This window comes from Dendrobates tinctorius, unplaced genomic scaffold (genome assembly GCF_039654945.1).
Source record: "Dendrobates tinctorius isolate UK_male_01 unplaced genomic scaffold, ASM3965494v1 ptg000015l, whole genome shotgun sequence".
NCBI classification, from domain to species: Eukaryota; Metazoa; Chordata; class Amphibia; order Anura; family Dendrobatidae; genus Dendrobates; species Dendrobates tinctorius.
The window spans coordinates 45,749,230-45,755,229 of NW_027361683.1; positions in this window are offsets into that span (position 1 = coordinate 45,749,230).

Sequence of the window (6,000 nt, forward strand, 5' to 3'; positions counted from 1 at the left end):
TGGCAACACTTAAATAGAAATTACAACAGGACATGAGGTGATACAGGCCAAGGAAATTAAATTAAGGTTTTTGTTACACATGTAAATGAGGTGGCAGTGTATTAGAGATCTGAAGACCTTCTTGCGGAGGTTTGAACTGTGGCCATATAATGAGTCATGAATCCAGGTGTCAAATTCCGTCCTGCTGTTAGAGAATGAAACATATTTAAAAATTTATACTCCCAAATTTTCCTTTCTCTGTCACTATTAAAATGACCTTTCAATATTAGGACTTTTAGATCTGCCAAACTGTGTCCAGGTCTAGAGAAGTGTATTCCTACAGGTGTGTACAGCTCATTTTTTATCGTATGTCTATGCAGATTCATCCTTGTTTGTAATTTTTGCTTAGTTTCCCCGATGTATGTCCCTGCATTGCACCTTGTACCATTGTATCATTGTCATGCCCGCCATGTCCGTTATGCCTGTCATGTCCGTCATGCCCATGTCTGTTATGTCGCATGACTCCTGGAGCGGTGTGCATGTGCACTGAATTCTCATGCCCGTTATGTCTCGTGCTGCAAGACGCCTGGAGCGGTGTACATGCGCGCCTTACCTCATGGCAGCACGCCGTTGCTAGGTAACCATCCGTTTCTGCTCTGATTCTGCAATCCTCTGTATTCCTGGAACCCCTGATCATGTGAACGTTCCTATGTTCCAGCACGGTCTGATTCTGCAATCCTCTATGTATTCCTGGAACCCCCGATCATGTGACCTTATCTATGGTTCAGCCCAGTCTGATCTAGCAATGCTCTCTTTGATCCTGGAGGATTTGAACCGGAAGTCCTTCCCTGATCCTCACCCGGAAGTGCAGGTGCTATGGTGTTATATCAGACCGCCCCGTCCTATGGTCGGGGCCTGAGTACCGTGTTTCTTCCCTGCATGGCTGCTTGGTCTGCTCGGTCGCTCCCTGTATTCTGTGCTCCTGTACTCTGCTCTGTAGTGCGTCTCTGCACAAGCTCCGTGCTTGTACTCTGCCTCTTGTTTCGTGCCTTGCCTTGTGTTGTCTCTCGTGCCATGTTTGTCTGTGTCATGCTTGGACTTGTAGTACTTCCTTTGTTCTCTGCCTAGCCTGTTTCGCTATGTCTTGCCTAAGCTCTTCCTTGCTCTTACCTATGGTGCTCTGTTGTGCCTCCTGGTACACGCACCATTCCTCCTCTCTTACCTATGGTGCTCTGTAGTGCCTACTGGCACACGCACCATTCCTCCTCTCTTACCTCTGGTGCTCTCTTGCACATTTCCATGCTAGTCTCAAGGTTCTCCCTTGACCCGGCTCTGGGCTTCGGCTTACGCTCCGCTGCTAGCTCTGTTCTCACTCTGACCTGACTCTGTGTTTCTGCCTACGTTCCGCTCCTGGTTCCATACCCTGCCTAGTTTTGCCTTGTTTCTTGCTTTGCCTTGCCTTGTTTATTCGTGTGCTCTTTGCATGCACCTGGCCTTCCTAGCCTCCTGCTTGTGCCTCACCCGTGCCTGCTCTAGCCGTGCCCGCCTGCTTGTGCCTCAGCCATGCTCATTGGTCAGTGACAGCTGTGTCGCCTGCTATGCCCCAGTCGGGTTCGCTGGAGTCTTACCCGCCTGTTTGTGCTGCAGCCTGTCCAGCTAGCCAGTGCCCCAGCCGTGCTCTCTGTGCTTCCTTGCACCCACGCTGATTCTGCACTGTGCTCTCCGTGCTCCTCTTAGCACGCGCAGGCCTTCGCCTGTCCCATGGCATACCTCCCCGTGCTTCTGTAAAAGTACGCACAGGTTTTGCCATGTACCCTTTCGTACCCTCTCGCACGCACAGGTCCTAGCCTGTACTCTGTCCCTGGCGTGCCCTCTGCACGCACAGGACTCTGCTTTTAACCCTGACCCTGGCGTGCCCTCTGCACGCGCAGGGCTCTGCCTTGAACCCTGACCCTGGCGTGTCTCCCTGCACACGTAGGAGTCTGTCTTGAACCCTGACCCTGGCGTGTCTCTCTGTATGCGCAGGACTCTGCCTTGAACCCTGATCCTGGCGTGCCCCTCTGCACGTGCAGGACTCTGCCTTGAACCCTGACCCTGGCATGCACCTCTGCACACGCAGGACCCTGCCTTGAACTATGACTCTGGCGTGCCCTCTGCATGCGCAGGACTCTGCCTTGTCTCTTGTGCCTTGGCGTGTCTCTACACACGCATCCTGTCTTGTATGTTGAACTTGGAACCCTAGTGTGTCCCCTACACACACACCTTGCTTTGAACCCTGGCGTGTCCCCTACACACGCACCCTGCCTTGCACCTTGCCCTGGACCCTGGTGTGCGCCTGGCACGCACCCTGCCTGGAATCCTGCCTTGGACCTTGGCGTGTTCCCTAACACGCACCATGCCTGGATATCTGTCATGCCTCCTTGCCTGTACCCTGGTTTGCCGGATGCCCGGATCCTGCCGATCGCCATCAAAGCTCCGGAACCTGATGACCCTGTTGATCGTTGCCTGCTGTCCGGAGTCCGATGTCGTTGAGACCCAGGTGTGCCACCTGGCACGTATCATGCCATGGACCTTGGCGTGCCCTCGCACGCACCTTGCCATGTTTGTTTGTTCTCACGTTTTTCCACTGAATATTTTCCTGAAGTTGTCTTAATGAAGATACCTTGAACTTACATCTAGTCCTGTCTTGCTTCCTGCTCGTCCTTGTCATCAGACACTCGTACCTAGTATCTACCTGAGCCGGCCGTCTGGTGCCAGCAGTCGTGGTGACTCACACCCTTGGTCTTGCCCCAGACACTCCCTGTATAGGGGTGGTTCCTCACAAGGTCAGCTTGCCCTAGGTGGGTGGGTGCCACGACCCAGAGGGTCCACTCTAAAGAAAAAGTCGACTCAGGGTAAGCTGACCTCGTCACAATTATGTACAAAACATTGGAGGATGTACATGAAAAATAGTCCATGATCTTATAGTCTTGATTTGTGTTGGGTATGGGGACTTTATCTGTTGGTGATATGTGGGCGCAGGTCTTGCATTTCTTACTGTTACAGGGGACTGTGCCTGTCTCTGTTGGTGATGCGAGGGCACTTCTGACAATGATATTCCTTAAGTTGGTAGGCTGTTTATAGGAGAGCAATGGCAGTTCTGGGAATATTGCTTTCAGTCTGTGGTCTCTGTGGAATATGGGTTGGAGGTCAGCGCCAATTTTCCTTAAAATGTTCATGTGAGGGTTGTATGTGACCACAAGTGGCACCCTGTTGTTATCCTCCTTCTGTTTGTAATCCAGAAGGCTGCTTCTTGGGATCCTTGTAGCTCTGTGGATTTGTTTATTAATTACAAGTGGATGATATCCTTGGTGTAGGAATGTTTTCCTAAGTGATAGTAGTTGTAGTTTTCTATCCTCGTTGGCTGAACAGATCCGAATGTACCTTAGAGCTTGACTGTAGATGATTGATTTTCTTGTGTGTCTCGGATAAAAGCTGTTCCATCTCCAGTATGCCGGATGTCCTGTGGGTTTATGGTAAATAGTCGTTTGTACGATATTGTCTTTGATGTATAGAGTTGTGTCTAGAAAATGGATTTGGGATTTTCAAAAGATGAGGGTGAGCTTGATGGTTGGGTGGAACTTGTTGAAGTTTTTGTGGAAGATAAGCAGGTCCTCCTTTGAGCCTTTCCAGATTATTAGTAGGTCATCAATGTAGCGGAAGTATGCTAGAGGTTTGAAAGTGCAGGATGCCAAAAAGTCTTGTTCTAGTTTAGCCATAAACAGGTTAGCATAGTGTGGTGACATTTTGCTTCCCATGGCGCTGCCCATGCACTGTTGATATATATAGTTTCCAAAGGAAAAATAGTTTTGGTTGAGCACAAACCTGATGAATTGCAAGGCTGGTTCCGTGGCCAGATTGTTTTTTTGGAGGAAATATTTGCATGCAGCAATCCCATCTCTGTGAGGAATGTTGGAGTATAGGGACTCTACATCCATGGTGGCCAATATTGTATCCTCTGGAAGTGAACCTAGTGCTGACAATTTGCAGAGAATGTCTGTGGTGTCCTGGATGTAGCTGGGTGTTTGCCTCACCAAGGGTTTCAAAATGTTCTCCACCCAGCCAGAGATATTCTCAGTTAATGTCCCAATACCAGAGATGATGGGTCTCCCTGGATTACCTTCTTTGTGTATTTTGGGTAACATGTAGAAGAATACCAGACAACCCCCAAATAGGTACCTTCTACAAGTTACCTAAAATACACAAAGAAGGTAATCCAGGGAGACCCATCATCTCTGGTATTGGGACATTAACTGAGAATATCTCTGGCTTGGAAACTATATATGCCAACAGTGCATGGGCAGCGCCATGGGAAGCAAAATGTCACCACACTATGCTAACTATGCTAACCTGTTTATGGTTAAACACAAGACTTTTTGACATCCTGCACTATCAAACCTCTAGCATACTTCCGCTACATTGATGACCTACTAATAATCTGGAAAGGCTCAAAGGAGGAACTGCCTACCTTCCACAAAAACTTCAACAAGTTCCACCCAACCATCAAGCTCACCCTCAGCTTTTCAAAATCCCAAATCTATTTTCTAGACACAACCATATACATCAAAGACAATATCGTACAAACGACTATTTACCGTAAACCCACAGGATGTCCGGCATACTGGAGATGGAACATTTTTCATCCGAGACACACAAAAAAAATCAATCTACAGTCAAGCTCTAAGGTACATTCGGATCTGTTCAGCCTACGAGGATAGAAAACTACAACTACTATCACTTAGGAAAACATTCCTACACCAAGGATACCATCCACTTGTAATTGATGAACAAATCCACAGAGCTACAAGGATCCCAAGAAGCAGCCTCCTGGATTGCAAACAGAAGGAGGATAACAACAGGGTGCCGCTTGTGGTCACGTACAACCTTCACATGAACATTTTAAGGAAAATTGGCGCTGACCTCCAACCCATATTCCACAGAGACCACAGACTGAAAGCAATATTCCCAGAACTGCCACTGCTCTCCTACAAACAGCCTCCCAGCCTAAGGAATATCCTTGTCAGAAGTGCCCTCGCATCACCATCAGAGACAGACACAGTCCCCTGTAACAGTAAGAAATGCAAGACCTGCACCCACATATCACCAACAGATAAAGTCCCCATACCCAGCACAAATCAAGACTATAAGATCATGGACTATTTTTCATGTATATCCTCCAATGTCGTGTACATGATACAATGTACAAGGTGCAATGCAGGGACATACATCGGGGAAACTAAGCAAAAACTACAAACAAGGATGAATCTGCATAGACATATGATAAAAAATGAGCTGGACACACCTGTAGGAATACACTTCTCTAGACCTGGACACAGCTGGGCAGATCTAAAAGTCCTAATATTGAAAGGTCATTTTAATAGTGACAGAGAGAGGAAAATTTGGGAGTATAAATTTTTAAATATGTTTCATTCTCTAACAGCAGGACTGAATTTGACACCTGGATTCATGACTCATTACATGGCCACAGTTCACACCTCCACAAGAAGGTCTTCAGATCTCTAAAGGTATGTGCACATGGTGCGGATTCTGCTGCGGAACCGCAGCATTTCTGCAGCTGCGGGTCCGCAGCAGATTTAGGTGCATTGTACAGTACCATTGTTTTCAATGGTAAAATGTAAACTGCTGTGCACATGCTGCGGATTTTTCCGTGCAATTTTGCTGCGGTTTACAATCCGCAGCATGTCAATTTTTTTGTCCAGAAAAATGGCAAAAAATTTCAAGTTTGAACTATTCCAACCAGAGAAATGAGTGTGTGTTTGATACAGTGTTCTTTGCTATTGGGCCTGATTGTGTTATGAATGTTTTCACTTTTCTCCTGAAATTAAAGTGTTTGACAATTACCCTTTTCAAATCTTGTTTGGCATACCGTATATACTCGAGTATAAGCCGACCCGAGTATAAGCCGACCCCCCTAATTTTGCCACAAAAAACTGGGAAAACTTAATGACTCGTGTATAAGCC